The sequence below is a fragment of the Lepisma saccharinum genome, chromosome 11, assembly GCF_977018435.1.
Source record: "Lepisma saccharinum chromosome 11, izLepSacc3.1, whole genome shotgun sequence".
NCBI lineage: Eukaryota > Metazoa > Arthropoda > Insecta > Zygentoma > Lepismatidae > Lepisma > Lepisma saccharinum.
In genome coordinates, this window is record NC_139239.1 from 18,446,233 (window position 1) to 18,462,924 (window position 16,692).

Here is a 16,692-nt window from a genome sequence, read left to right on the forward strand (position 1 = left end):
GGAATTACCCTTGGTTGGGGAAGTTTCCAACTCTATAGTAAGGAAATTGAGCACTAGGATGGGAGATAGCCAAGTCTTGAGTATTAATTACTGTTGCGCTTAGACTGTTGTGGGAATTTTGGTATGCCGATTGAGAATTAAATTATTTGGACGAGGTCGAGATTCAACTCTTCAATACCAACAGTGAACCTAAAATTGACATAGGAATTTTGGTGGGGGACTGGATATTAAATTGGGAGGGGTATGCTTGCAGTTTTTTTATCTTACTAAGCCGCGCGTCAGGCTATGTTTGCAGCAGGTTTTATGTATCAATCCGCGCGAGAACTGAGCTCAGAATCTTCCGTGCCAGTCTTTCCTCAACCGCCGAGCTGCTTACATCGCAGACACTGAGAAAATCCACAGTATTGCCAACCGCACAACACATCAAAACCCGCATGCATGTCAAGTGGAATGTATTTTTGCTTCTCTTTATCTCCTGAAACATAAAATTTTAAAAGTACTTTCTGTGCATAGATTATTTAATAAATGTGTCATTAATATAAGAGCGAAATAACTTCTAAACATGAGAGCATGTGTGTATATTTCGAGCACGCAAAAATAAAAATAAACAAAGAGTAAACAACGATAGGCCCCTCTTGAATTTAATGACAAATTATTGTTTTTGGTTTAGAAAGAAATACATTTATGAAAAACGTGGTTGCTTCGTCCGCAATACATCCGTTCCTGTAAGACACACGCAATTCAAGTTATACCACCAAAAAAGCATGATTTGTTATTGGTGATATATACAATCACGTGCATTGTCTGTCGCTATTATTCTGGTTTCAATTTATGAATCACTTCACTAAACCAGGATTCAAATCTTGGTCTGTCCATTTCTTGCGGATAATCCACCCTTCCCTTTCTTTGCGCGGAACAGTAAATATGCGCCTTCAACAAAGCTTTCATTGCCGCCAGTGGGTGAAACAATAAGCCTCCCCCTTCCCCTCATCGTTGATTTCTTCAGCCCTGGCGGTGGTTTTGCATGGTGGTATCCTTCCATGTTTTATTCCCCCTTCCCCCACCCACCGAGTTGAAGGACGTCTCGTCCAAATAATAAACATGTTTCTTCTCACTGCGATATCTTTTAATACCGCGGAGATTCTTTTGTCGTCAAAAAACAAACAATCGTTTCCTCTTGCTAAACTCAAACAGCAAATCATTCAACACCCGTGATACAATTCGTGCGCACATTGACTGCAAATCACCTCACGCCCTGTTTTACTTTGATCTTGTTGCCGCAAGGAGGATTATGCATTCAAAATAACTTGCTTGTCTTTGAAGAGCATTTCCCTTCGGACGAAGTCCAAAATAACATTCGGATAAAACCTCGCGCTGAACAGTAGATTCAGCCATTCTCGCCGCTCTACAATAAACATAGGGTTAAAATAGTGGGATGTGCAACACTGGTATCACCTATTCCACGCGTTCTGTAACGCATTCAGTCTCGCTCGACTCGCTCTAAAGTTTCAGTGTCTCTTCAACGCAATACACATTGCAGTTGGCGAATCTACGGTTCTGAGTTCGTCTGCACAGTGATTGCAACCAATTAAGTCCATACCTGCTAATGGATGTACTATTTTGTCTGTCTATTACAAATTAAATAACTGTTTTCTTGCAAGTATGCAGTTGTGTCGGAATAGAACCCGTCTCAGTGGAACTATGTTCTTGCGCGCACGTTTGGATCTACATATGCGAAAACCTGCTGCAAGGTTGACTTGACGAGCGGTTTATACTCGTGAGAGCTTTTATTAAAAAATTACAATATTATTATTTTTTATTCTAATAATTGTAACCCAATTGAAGTGTGTGGTAGCCTGATGTTGTGTAATGAGACTACTGGTATCGCAATCCACTATACGACGCACGTTTTTAGAAGCGATATCGGGTGGAGCTACTGAGAGCGTGTCCTTGGCGACCAGCCAGTGGCAGGAGTGCAACGTTGTACAGTTAGGAGACTACGGCGCGCAAGTTACACGCCGTGTTCTGTATTTTTTCTTGCGCACAAGAAGTTTGCATAAAACTCGCCACTTTAAGGTTAATCATAAGATGGGAGACGACATTTTGAACATGACCGTCCAAGTCCCATGAATTTCCGTCGCCTACAGCCGGAGTTATAGCTTCTCGAAGAAACACGGGAACAACACGTCTCTCCACACACACATAATGACCCTTTCGTTTTCCATCCGTGTTCAGTCTGTTTTTTTTCGTTGCCACCGTGTTGACCCCGCTGAGTTGTTGTGTTTTGGTAAAGCTATGGGTGTCAAATTCGGCTGAATATACACAATAACCCTTCATTGTTGTGGGCGTTCACAAACATTGCGAGTCAGTTAAGTCAGTTTGAGTTCAGCGTTTTCGTAACAAGGGCGGTGTAAGATAATTATACTCGTACGCCACGAAGAACTTGTGAGAGGATTCAATACAGCTCTTATTGATTGATTTATTCAATTTATTTTACTTCGCTTTTTGCCACTTTTGGCTAATCGCGAAGATGAGGAAGGGTGGTGATATGATGATATTGATGAAGGAAAACTTACAAACATCTATACCCGGGCCGGGATTCGAACCCGAGAACCCTGGCGTCGTAGCGCGCTGTGTAATACAGACATTATGTTATATAGTTGTGCAATAGTTTGTGTTCCGTGAGTGTTATTAAATAATGTCGCGCCGGCTCCTATGGTGCAGTAGTTAGCATATCGCGGTATGACGCGAGGGGTCCCGGATTCGAATCCCGGCCTGGACATGGATGTTTATGAATGTCCATTCATCAATTTCATTATATCATCACTCATTCCCATCTTCGCAATTAGCCAAAAGTGACAGAAAAGCAAAGTAAAACAAATCAAATCAAATTAATAACGTTGCTCTCGAAACGTAGTACCAGTAGTACAGGCACCGAGGGTAAAATATTACGTTCACAAGACAGAAATCTTACTTTTAAAGTATATTCTTACTTCAATGAATTGGCGTCGGAAAAAGTGCGTGATGAAACAGTGTTTTCTCAGAGTCGAGAACTTACGGCTAAAGCGTGTGGTGTATTTGTTTTTACTGTGTTGCGTAATATAAGACAGGGTAAAGTATCTACAGCAGAAATCGGCAAACCGCTATTCAAATCTCTTGGGAAACATGCCAGAAAACAGAAACGAGCGATGATGATGATGACCTTGCAGTTCCTCTACAATAAACACCTTCAAACTTCTTTCAGGTAGGAGTTTCTTTTATATGCTGCAGTGATATAATATAATCCTGTGTACAATTCTTCACTATATATTTCATTGTACTCAAATATCACGTGCATGCATTATATATAAAAAGTTGAATATTGGACACAACGAATTCTCTGTGTTCCCCTTCCGCTAGCAGTTGGTTTGACAACAGCGCAAGAGCTCTGGCTGGGTATTGGCTGAACTCACGTTCCATCTAAAAGCGTACGTCGTATGACAAGTCTCGTTAGATGCGATGTGTTCAGTTACATATTGTCGCCCGCTGTTTTTATTTTTTCATCGGAGATCACGACACGTCTCAACACTTCAATGAAGGCATTGTGAACTGCAACACCTCACAACCCACCAGGGTGCGAAATCATTGAAAACTGGTGAGGGAGAAAGTTCGTAACCTACAATCCCCCTCCCCACAAACATATGTGTGAATTATACGATGTACATATTTGTAATGTTATTAAAAGTAAAAATAAATTACTCAATTAAAATAATTATTATGATTATTAATTAGAAATTAATTTGTTACTTTCATACATATCAGATAGTGTAAAGCAGCTAACTAATTCCATTACTAACCGGTTAAAGATGTTAATAAATTATGGCATAGTTGAAGTGGTTTTACTATGTGTAAGTTTTTATTTAGTTTGTGCACTATGTTAATATAAATCAATTAGATTTCATAGTTATTATTGTTTTGCATTCTTGCTTTACTTTTACTGTGCGTATTGATGTAGATTTGTTAATGATCTCTTGAGACAGAAAGCATTCAACACTCACAACTACACTAATTTGTGTGTGTTTTCAGTATTATTCTTAGTAAAGTATATTTGAAATTAAAAGTAATTGCTTATCTTTTCATTGTTATAACAAAAACTCTTTCTCCCGGGAAATTTTTGGTGGTTTCTTTTTTGGCCAAGATTGTTGGTGGGGGGGGGGGGATCCCTCTCGTCCCCTCCAGGATTTCGCACCCTGAACCCAACAATCCAGAAATACAAGAAAAAAGGAGCGAAAAGAACAAAACAAATCAGCCTTTCCACGTTTCTTTCCGTATGGGCTAAAGACTCAGCTGGGTTTGTCCGCCCATGACGTCACACCCGCAGCAGTCGCGAAAAGAGGCGTGTCTGACCCCAGCCTTTCCTTCTAGTAGTCTTGGTTCAGATCTCATCGCTCAAGTGGACTTCAAACACCCCCAAACTCAAGCAAAAGAACAACAACAACAAAAAACAACAACAACAAAGCAACAGTCCTTTGACAGCAATGATTCTGTCCATGTCACTTGAGGATTTTAGGAATCTAACGCAAGCTTGCGCGGCCTCTCATGTCGCTACCTTATGAGACGTTGATGTTGATTGGCTAGTTCCCAAGCGAAATGTGTCTCATGTCGCTCCGGCGTGAAATCTCATGTCGCTTGTCGATTTGGTCTGCGGGTGTGCGACGAATGCCCCTGCACATGGTCTCGCTCTTCCGGTGTATATCAAGGGGAACGTATATCCGGAAACAGGATACTAAGATGCTAAGAAGAGGACACAAAAAAGGATGCTTTTTTGAAAAGTGAGTTTGGGGCTTTCGAAAGTCTTTTAATATCCTTAAATACTGCTAAACAGGGCATGAATTGAGCGGAAGGACTCATCTCAGGGTTTGATCCTGTCGGCTTCCATGCTAACATATCACCGTTTCTGCAGAGTACTAAAGTGACGTTATCTAACGAAAAAAGTAAGAACTACTGACAACATTCAATCTATAGTGCATGGTTATTTGCAAAGATGATATATTGATGTGTTGTACACATTTTTTTCGGTGGTTAGCGGCGAAACTGTGTCTCTACACATAAATATATAATTTCATAACATTCCTTTCATACACCGTTCTCTTGGTTTCATAGGAAGGTTTTTCACTGCAACTTCCAGTCTTTCCAATCTTGCGCCTTACGCTTCATGCCGGCGTATCCGCTAAATCTAATTTAGCCTAATCTTATCATATCTTATATCATTATATCTTCTTCTTCCCGGGATCCCTTCTCCGTTAAGAATTCTATCCAGCACGTTCTTTAGTATTAAGTTTCTTCTTAGCCAGTGTCCTAAAAATTTTGTTTCGTTTGTTTTCTTCACTTGCAGCATTGGTATTGCTTCACCGGCTCTTTCCAACACAGTTTTTATTTCTTACTTTGTCTGTCCACTTCACAAGCTTCATTTGGCCATAGCCATATTTCTAATGCTTCTAAGCTTTTACTCACTTCTGCGTAGCATCGAGTCTTCTGCGTCATATAACCGCTACACTCCACACAATATGTAAAATACTAGCTGATTACCCGGCGTTGCCCGGATATTTATTTATCCCAATCTTGTATTAGACAGGAAAATAATGAATTCTAACTATAGTGTAAAATGTAACTAATTTTAAATGTGATCGTGAATGTCACCAATTATCTTAGCGACTCCGAAAACTATGGATTCGACACTAGGTTATTTGTGGCATTTTACTTTTCACCCCCTCTCACCCCCCATGCCGATAGGTGATGAACTTGGAGTTGAACCGCATTGGGAGTGTCACGACTATGGATTCCATTCGCAACACAACCTGAATGTTAGACAACCCGAGAAACACTATCGTTGTGCGGATTGCATAGAGTCACGGATGTCTGTCTGTGCGGAATTTAATATCGGTGGTTGTCGATTATTTTTACATGTCACTCCTTCCCACCCCACCCCTAGGGGTGCCAGGGGTGTCTTACTCCCACAGTATTTATTTCCAGATTGCAAGTGATACGCGTACCAAGTTTGGTTGAAATCGCTCCAGGCGTTCGAGAGTTATGCCGGAACAAACAAATACACACACCCACACACACACATGCATCCATTTTTATACAAGGCCGAGCCAAATTAAAGTGAGCCAAGCCGATGTTTAATACGGGGAGACAAGTATACAGTACAGCAAGAGAACCATACACATACAGAAACATACGTACATAAAAGGGGGAACTCCCAAAATATGCGCTATTCTCCCCGTGCCATACATTATACTGGAAAGTCAGTTACGCGAAATATTTACCGGATTTCCCAGTTTATTTTTGTTCTTTATCCTTTACTTGTAATTTTCATTTCTTTACATGATGGTATGATTTAATATCATAGCAGAAAAAGGACCAATCATTATTCGGATACCAGAATAATCATTGGTTTACATATAAAAGGTACTGTTAAAATGTTACTGAGTTAGTTAGATCTACAATTATTGATTTTAAGATCTTAAAGTTAGAGAGAAAAGGTTAGTAATCGGAAGGTTAATACTAGTGTAAAGTGAATGACAAAGGAAAGAATAGTTATTAGGTTAGGGATTTAAAGTTGACAAAGTTACTAATTTGGAGTTATAGGAAGTATAATAGCTTCTATTAGTTGTTATTTTTTCTCTGTTAAAAGTTCTTCATCACCATGAATTAGTAAAGGTGTAGTAAACTTACGTACAGTAGTTAGACATATGCACCTCCAGTATTGAGACACTTCTCCAATTGTTGAACGAGCCTGGTAACACCACGCTGTTCCTCTTTTGGAGCCTCCATTGCAAGGGCCTAGTGTTTAACACCCACCAACTCAGAGAGAACCTTGCTCAGAATGGAAGCACAGGTGCAGCTGCAGCCTGCCCACCTAAGACACGTGACTGGACGAAACCATTCGCACCAGGGGAAGGTAGGTTGGTTCACTTTCAGTTGGTTCGGCCTTATAAGCGCCTTCGCGGATATATACTCTTTCCCGGATATCTCTGGAGTAGGCGAACGAAAACAAGTCTCTGCGCAAATAGTAACGCGAGACGGTTCCACCAATGAACACGTGAGAGGGAATGGAATTGCGTGGAGGAGAGGAAAGCGAGGCTCCGGGGTATCATTCTACACCCTCGATTTTCCGCACATTTGAAATATTTGCGTGAAAATATTTAGTTCCTCATAACAAACAGTGTTTGTAAATAGCGCGGAAGATAAATGTTTAGATCTACATGCTACGAAACTTACGTTTTTCTTAAAATTAAAATTCCTTGCGTAAGGTCAAAGAGGTTTTTCAAGGCTTCTATGATGGCGGATGATGGATTCATGTCACAGGCGCAAGTCTGAAGATTTCGGATCATAGATTCATGTCACAGGTGTACGACTGAATTTTTTCCTTTTCTTCTTATGATTGCAATGGGAACATTTGCGATTGCGATATGTTATTGTGTGATATATTGGTAGGTTGGACATTTCAGACATTGGATTTCATTTATGCGACTTCAGAAATTGGAATTAATTATTTCTTTTTGGCAACTGCAGGCCGAAAAGGGGAGGGTTGTATTTTCTAAATGACCTTTTAGATGGGATAATTTGCGACTTCTTATTCTTATGATGGGACGGGAGTGGAGGGTGGTATTCTGTGGAAAAGGACAACAAGGAGTTTCAACATAGGAGTTACTTACATTTTGGATTTTGAAAATTAACTTCGACCCGCAATTCAGTGCCTGGCCTTGGTAAAAAGAGGTAAGTTACCGTCTTAGGTTTAATTTTAGCCTTAATGTTTGGTATCTTCATGTGTCAATGGCGAAAACAGTGAGGAATAGTGTTGGGGCAGGTGACTCCGGCCAATATCTAACATGCCTTTAAAAGGGACTCTATAGATAAAGGCGGGGCCGCGGTAGCGGTAGGGGGGCGGTAGGTCAATTACCCCAAGGGGCGGAGCCAGGAATCGGTGGGAAATTTGGTCTCAACAATTTCAAACGACAATATCTCAACTTCGAATGGCTGTGCTTTCATAAATACTTGTTTCCGCGCTCCAAATGTTTATTCCTCATAATTAGCATCACATAATCTTCATAAAAAGAAAAAAAAACTTCCGAAATCGAGGGGATACAATGGGGCACTGAACCCGAAAGCGATGTAGTTACCAGCCTTCGTAGCAACGTGTACTGCTTCGCTCTGCCCACTCGATTCCCCCCTCTTCTCTGCCGCTATGCGCGGCCTTACTCCAGAGATAGCCGGGACAGAGGATAGTTCTCGCAAGAACTGGCGTTTCCTAACGGTGGCCCTGCATTCAATGATACGTGTTCAGCACATCGAGTCCTATCGTTGCTGTTATTTGGGAGAAACGGAGAAGACATAAATCAATAAACAAACACAATGAGTGAATGGAAGTGAAAAATGGAGAGGTATATATTGAGAAAGCGATAGGAATGGCCTTTGAAGTTAAAAAAAAATGAATTTGTATCTCTTCTTAAATAGAACGTACTTTTCCTTCCAATATTGCATCAAGTTCATGCCATCGACCCTTTTTTTATGGTTGTTTTTCGTCTTTCGAGAATGAAAAATGCGGAGGAACCAGAAAGGGGGAAGAAGGGAACGACCCAGCTCGTCTAAATTGATTCTGACTTTTGCTTTCTTCCCTTTTCGGAAATTTTAATCTTTTTTCTTCTTTTTTTCTCAATATCGCCTTTGATATTTGGCACGCCGAAGTATGTTATCTTTCTCTTTTTGTCCTTCTGCTTTCACCGTCGATGGAACATCACAAAGCAATTCCGCATTTCATCACTGGATTTTTCCCCTTTGAACCAAAGGGCGGTTCTTTTTCCAATCGCTTACTCCATGGTGATATTATATTTTATTTACAGTGGAAATGAAACAATAGAAAGAAAGGATCTTATTACGAAGCCTTTCAAATAATTGGTTCTTAAAAGTCATTCAGATTCTTGAAGTTTGTTCCATTCAGTACCAATATGAGGTATACACATGTGTGTTGTGCAAATGTTCCGGAGTTAGAAGGTTCAAATACAGCAGCCCCTCATTATTTATTTATTTATGTCAGAAATTGAACGCAACAGGTATATTACCCATTTATGGCGTTCATAATACAATCATTTTGTGATAACATTATTGATTAATTGCACAGATCAATGTAGTACGAATGATGCTGGAGACGTTTCTGCAATCAATATGAAAAAATACATGTGGAATTCTGGAAATGGCTTTATTGTTTTTCAATGTATTCTCCCTTAAGATCGATACACTTTTGCATACGCTCAAACCAATTTTCAAATCATTTTTTTCCACTCTGAAGCTGATACCTCAGAAACCACTGTTCGTAATGCGTCAACAGCTGCTTCCGGCGACACAAATCGCTCACCATGCATCTTATTTTTCATGTGTGGGAACAAAAAGAATCAGGTGAGTACGGACAATGAGTCATTAATTTGACATATTTACTGGACAAAAGATCAACAGTTTGGTGTGCTGAGTGGGAACTGGCGTTGTCGTTGTGAAGAATAATGCCACTATTTGGGTTTATTTTACGCAATTCATTGATGACCTTTCCCAAACAAAGTGTTGTATACCACTCAGCATTTACAGTCCTTTGATCTTCTAAAGCAATTGTTGCCACATGCCCGGTATAACCGACGAAACAAGCAATCATTTGCTTCGCAGCACTCCGATACCGAACAACTTTTGTTGGTTTCGGCTCACTTTGAAACATCCAAACAGTAGATTGCTGTTTAGTTTCGGGTTGTATGAATAGATCCAAGTTTCGTCCCCTATAACAATGTAGTACACTAAATTTGACTTGCCTCGGTTGAATTTTGTAAGCATTTCTTTACACCAATTTACACGAACCTGTTTCTGATCTTCGGTCAAGTTGTGTGTGATCCAACGGCTTGAAAGTTTCCGTACGTTCAGATGACCATGCAAAATCGTATGTATTGCTTTCATGTCAATGTTCAAGGATGCCCGAATCTCACGGTATGTCACATGCCGATCTCTCTCAATCATTTCACGCACAGCATCGACATTACTTGAAACAACATATGTGGATGTAAGACCTTCACGAAATTTATCACTGAGAAATGTGCGACACGTTGGAATTAGGAAAACCAATTGTACACAGTCCTATTGGATTGTGCTTCATCCCCAAATGCCAAATGAAGTCGCTTGATGCATTGTTTTGGTGGTAAACTACATTTGAAATCATAAAAAATCATTGCCCGAAAGTGTTCACGAGAAATTTCCATTTCTCACACGAAACTACTTCATGAAACTTTTGTCAAAAATAAACGAATAGGCTTAAACGAACAATCAAAGATAATTTAAACATAAAAAAGGTCTATTCTTCCTATTTTTATAATAGCGGAACACTAATGTCGCTGTTGATGGTAGTTTGCAGAATAGAAAGAACAAGAGAGTAGGAGAGAAAGATCTCGTAGAAATAGACGTAAAGAGAGGGACCGAGGAAGGGGAACAGAAAGAGACAGAGAGACAGGACAAGGAAAACAGAAGAAGTGGAAGGAGAGAGAGAGAGAGAGAAGATTGTATCGTTCTCGCTAAGAGAGGACGAGACGGAGATTATATCCTGCGGTTACTGGAGGAAGGAAGGTAGCTTTTGGGAGGACGCGGATGATGCTCGCGACGTATCAGGTTTTTCGGGTTGCGTTGATGTGGTTGCAGGCGCGGTGGCTGGACATTAACCACGCCATCTGGTTTCGCAAGCACGAGGATCCCTCTCAACTTCGTACTTCTCAGCGTGGAACGTTCCAAGCCAAAATGGCCAGTTCCGAGATCAGGAAATGTCCAGACTCCGCCGTCCGTTCCAGATTGCAGAATTCGCGAAGGGTGCAATTCGCGGTGTCGCAGAACTGCTAAACCTTTGTGGAGATTCTCTGTTCGTAATCTTCACTAAAATTTCTTCAGTACGAAGCTAATTTAATCCGAAATTAGAGGCGATCATATTTAGAACACCACGCTGCAAAATTCAAGACCTGATAAAGTGGTGAAAATGTATTCGTATACACCGTGTCCATAAATATACTGTCATATTTTAAAGTGGTATTACGTCGCTTTGGATAATCGTATTTAAATGAAATTGGTGACATTTGAAAGAAAAACTCAAAATATTTTTGTGCATGTCAACAATGGACACCAATATCAGCAATGGACAACAATGAACGAGATCAAATATAGAAACTGAAATAAATTCACTCCTGACAACTATGGATGATGCGGGTTCATTGTTGGATATTTAGCAGGCAGGCAGGTTACATGTGAATGTTTTCCTTTACAATTGTGTTGTTATTACAGAACATTTAAGAACGTAGTTGGTGTGTTTTAGAATATCATTACACGCAGAGTTTGGTGAACGTGTTGGTGTGTTTTATCATTCCACGCAGAGTTTGGTGAAGGTCTTCTACAATTGGCCGCCGAGATCAACTGACTTGACGGTCTGTGACTTTTTTTATGGGGATACATAAAATATTGTGTCTATGTACCCCCATTGCCTCAACCTGCAAGAACTGCAAATTCGCATCACGTCTGCAATCCAGTCCATCCCTGTGGATATGTTGGAGCGTGTGTGGCATGAATGGGAATATCGCCTTGATGTCTGCAGGGCCACTCGTGGGGGCCACATTCAATGTCTATGAGTTGTAAAATAAAATATTTGAGTTTTTCTTTCAAATGTCACCAATTTAATTTAAATACGATATATTGGTTAATTGTATGAAAGTGTTCCCTTTCAATGAATTAATAAGGTAAATGTCTCTTAAATGCCTGGAATGACATAGTTCAAAAGCACCTGTGACATTCAAAGATAAGAATTCTTTTTAGAGCATGCATGTGAATCTTAGTGTGGTTTGCTTTGCCGTTATGTAGTTATTCGCAAGTTTTATGGGTTTACGTAGCCATGAAACTAATGCGATTATCTAGACAGCTGTCTAAGCAAGCCACACTAATTTCCTCTTGTATGCTACAGAAGAAATTCTAAGCACATGTAACTCTTTTAAGAATTTTGAATGACTCAGCGGTTTTTCAAAAGGAGAGGAATTTCGAAAGTAGTTCACTATAGCTCTTTTCAGTTCTTACGGCGGGCGCTCTAGAAGCTGGCAAGGGAAGTGTGGAGCGGGGAAGCGACCAATCCAGCGCGATGAGAATCGCAGCAGCCTGTAGACTGAGGTTCACTTAGTACTTATTTCCGCCACGTCGTATCTCTCGGCGCCACTGCTGATCTCTGGTTGGTCTGCGGCGAATTCCCCGCTCCCCACTTCTGTTGCCAGCTTATAGAGCGCCCGCCGTAAGAACTGAAAAGAGCTATAGCGTCGGCCGAAGGTCCAGGCAAACCTTACGTCTTACTCGTAAGTCTTCTGGCAGTACGTTTCGCTAGGAATACTTGATAAGGAATAATTCATTGTTCTTGACCAACTTACGGGTATCCACAATAGCGTACTGGTAACACTGTAAGCAAGAGGTTCCGGGTTCGACTCCAATGAATCTCGACTGTGATTCGCATCATACTTTCAACTGCATGTCCACTTGCGATCATTTTAACTGAACATAAAGTGTACTTAATACAAAACTTTTCGAATAAGGGCCTTTGGTTGCAACAATAACCATTTGGTCTTTATCGTCAGTGTTGATCATGTTGTGAACGAATAAATGATAATTTTGGCTCCATACGCCAGTTTGATGAAAGTTCAATGAAACGTCCATCGAAACTAGGGCACTAGGTTTCGTTAACCATTACACCAAGGCTGGCTAAATTTTGTCTCCTGTTTAATTTTAGCGAACATGATTTCTCAGCTAGGCAATCTGAGAAGATTAAGTCTCAAACGTTCCATCCATCCTCTGTTATGGAGGCTCAAGATTTATAGGGAGTTTCTGAGCGGGAGGTGTCCTTTGGCAAGCCCGGGGAACAGCTCGGAAGTATACATCATTCGGCACATCAAGCGGGAAATCTCAAAGACTGTCGTCTGCAACGTCATTGTTTTTGCATCCCAATGAGAAGCGGGAGATGATGATGAGGAAGAAGGAGAAGGAAAGCCTTCGGAAACAAGAAAAACAGGGCATAAAGCGAATGATGAACGAGAGGGGAAGTTTAGCACAACAATGGACGACCTGGAAATAGACGGGAACGTTACGAACTGCAGGAACGTCTTCCTCGACAAACAAAACGTGGCCTTCTGGGATTAAGAGGGGGTGGTTATTGCGGTTGAAGGAACCTCATTGCCCCCTCCCCACACCCCTTCCCGTGTACGTTCCCAGGTAATGGGCAAGAAACTCAAGGGGGGTATCCCGGTGGTACTTGAGCACAGATTAGACTGGAAACTTTGCGGAGGTTGTTAAGGACGAAGACCCTGAGATTGCACAGGAAACCCTCCAGGCAGATGCTTGGAACTTGATTGCCACTGTATTGCGTTCCCGTGCTGAAAAATTCTTCCAAATTAATCAGCCTTCTAGAAGATCTTCCTTGTCTCCTAAAGTCACCGCTGTGGCTGGATTTCCATTTCGCTGAAAGCAACTCTGTCTTACTTTCTCAACACATGCCATCGTTAGAAGGGTGGACCGGTGTGCAGTGGACCGCATGACCTTCGTGGCGCAGTGGTTAGCACAGAGCACTACGACGCCAGGAGCTCCAGGTTCAAATCCCGGCCTGGTCATGGGTGTTCTTTGTAAGCGACCATTTATCAATGTCAAGATATCATCACTCATCCTCGCAATTAGCCAAAATAGGCAGAAAAGCGGACGATAAATAACAAAAAATTAAATCACAAATTTAAGTTTGGAATAAGATATGCGCTGGTTTGGCAAGACCTATGTTCATTGTAAGAGGTAGGAGAAGCTGGGACTAGTTGCAACAGGGGTAGGTTGCAACACTTAATATCTCCTCAACGTGAAGAGTTACGAGAACGAACTTGCCCTTCGCGCATGCGCATTTTGCGGAGGAAGAAACGTTCTAGATTGTTGGTGCAAGCGAGCTGATAACAGTTACAGGACATAAGAATTGTTGTTTTCAGACTAGGTGAGTAAAATATGTGAAGTAAAGTGGATGAGGGGTGCGAAAGAAGATGTGTTTTATGTCTGTCATCATTGTTTCTCAGATTAAAGAAAGTGTTTCTTTTGTTTGTATACTCCTTTATCTAGCGTACATTTATAAACCACAAATATACTAAATTTAGGTCTAGGCCTACTTGAAGTTTAAAATATTGTTACCATGTCAGCATATGTTGAACAGTCTCTAACATAATATTCATATCTTTTTTGTATCATTTGTTAAATAAATTAAGATTTTCGTTCTTACTTTCATTTATGTTTCCAAGTGTTGCAATATGCCCCATCCACTGTTGCAACTTACCCCGCATACGGGGCAAGTTGCAACAAAAGTTAGGTGTTTGGAAATTTTAGATTTCCAATAAAAGTACATGAGTGTTGAGGTTCTCAAATTTTCTGTACAAGTGGAATGTATCCCGCCTTTCAATTACAAAGTTTCCTGGACATATGTTGAAAAGCAAAAATTATACAATTTTTTGAAGTTGAAAATTTTAAAAGTGTTGCAACTAGCCCCCGCTTCCCCTACATTTCGGAAAATGTTGGTCTATTTTAAAGCATTTTCAGAGCATATTTCTATGCGTAGAAGTCAACTTTGAAGGAGGGGGAAAGATAATTTCTACCCCTCTCGCCTGTACTAGATCTCAATCAAGAATTTTTATTTTAAATCAACACTATAACTCTTACTTCTCATTTCCATTAATTTAAACAAATTTAGTGTGAGAAGGAGTTTAGAATTATTAACGCAGTGGAAAACTTATGAGGAAAGTAATAGCTCCGTAAAATTAAAATTTTAGATTAATATTAATTTTTCTTACAAAACTACGTACATACAATATCCTGGTAAATTGGTCCAAAACATTGTTTATTATAAGGTACGTAAGATTAACAAACGAACAGCCTCTAACATTCTCAGATTACTGATATTAATTGTATTAACAGTCATCTAATGATAACATTCCTCAAAATTTTGAACAAATAACAAAAATTATAACAAGATTTAATAATAATAATAATGTCTTCATGTAAAGAAAATTACACCAATTTCGAAAAGCAAATATTATCATCATTATAGTTTATATAAAGGGATATATTTTTCTGTTTCTACTGTATTATGAAGTGACATTTTACGTTGAAGTGGTATCTGTGTGTGCTTGTGTGCGTCACACGATGCCTGAGCCGTGTTCCCATGAATATTTTAATTCTAGCTGTACTAATTACAACGACCTCTCTGAAAATTTTATTTCCCCCAGCATTATCTGTTCACTATTGCTTCCTCAAACGTCGAAATTATGTTTTAGTGAACGTTACATGGTGCAGTAGTTTGTAACCTATGAGTTGGACTTCGTTAGAAATAGGGCAAACTCAGAGCGGATACAGAAGCTAACTAATTATTAATCTGACTGGATGAACATCCTGCATTATGGTGTTATATCTCAGGGTTCAGCATAGACAGCAGGCACAGAGTGAATATATGGTGATATTTCCACCCGACTGTTTAACTCAGGTGCGACTTTTTCTTGTTCTTTCATCGAGCCTTATTCGATCTGTTACACACACGCACAAAAGGAGAAAGATAGAAAGGGAGAGAAGGGAGAGTTTGAAAAAGAGAGCGAGAGAGACACAGAGAAGGTCAGGGTGGGATGCGAAATATGAAACTATTCCTTCGTATTTCCCACTTTACACACAGACAACTAAATGTATCAAATCTATTTGATGAACCAGAATTGCGTCGATTGATGCACTCAAGTATTTTTGGGACTTTTTCAAGAATCAGGTTTACAGTTTGATGCATTTTTATATATTGTTTGTAAAGGTTACGCCAAAGTCCATCATATGATGGAAGTGAGTATTTCTTTCTGTCGAAATGTACTGTATAAATGCATTAATTTATGCGTTTTAATGCATCTTTCTCGATGATACACTAAAACATTTAGTCGAGTTACAGACTTTATGTATTTTATTGTTTCAACCCTATGCATTTATTTCTGTGTGTAGGTTTCATTACGATTAGCCTGTTTGATGATATAGCGGATTAAAAAACTTTGCCAAACTTTTTACTCATTTTAAGGAGATAGCATGAATAGCCTACTCAGAAAAACTACTGCACCTGCAAAGATAACATTCGGTGAATGGGAAGACGTACCAAATACTAGTTTATTACGGTATAAATTACCCCCCACCTAGCCAATTAATTAATTAATATATATAATAAATAAGATTTCAATAAGTAAGTTTCAGACTTACGAAGCATACAATAAGTAAGTTTGGGACTTATGAAGCATACAATAAGTACGTTTGATACCTATGAAGCATACAATAAGTAAGTTTGAGACTTATAAAGCATACAATAAGTAAGTTTGGGACTTATGAAGCATACAATAAGTACGTTCGATACATATGAAGCATACAATAAGTAAGTTTGAGACTTATAAAGCATACAATAAGTACGTTTGGGACTTATAAAGCATACAATAAGTAAGTTTTGGACTTAGAAAGCATACAATAATTAAGTTTGGGACTTATAAAGCATACAATATGTAAGTTTGAGACTTATGAAGCATACAATAAGTAAGTTTGAGACCTATGAAGCATACAATAAGTAAGTTTGGG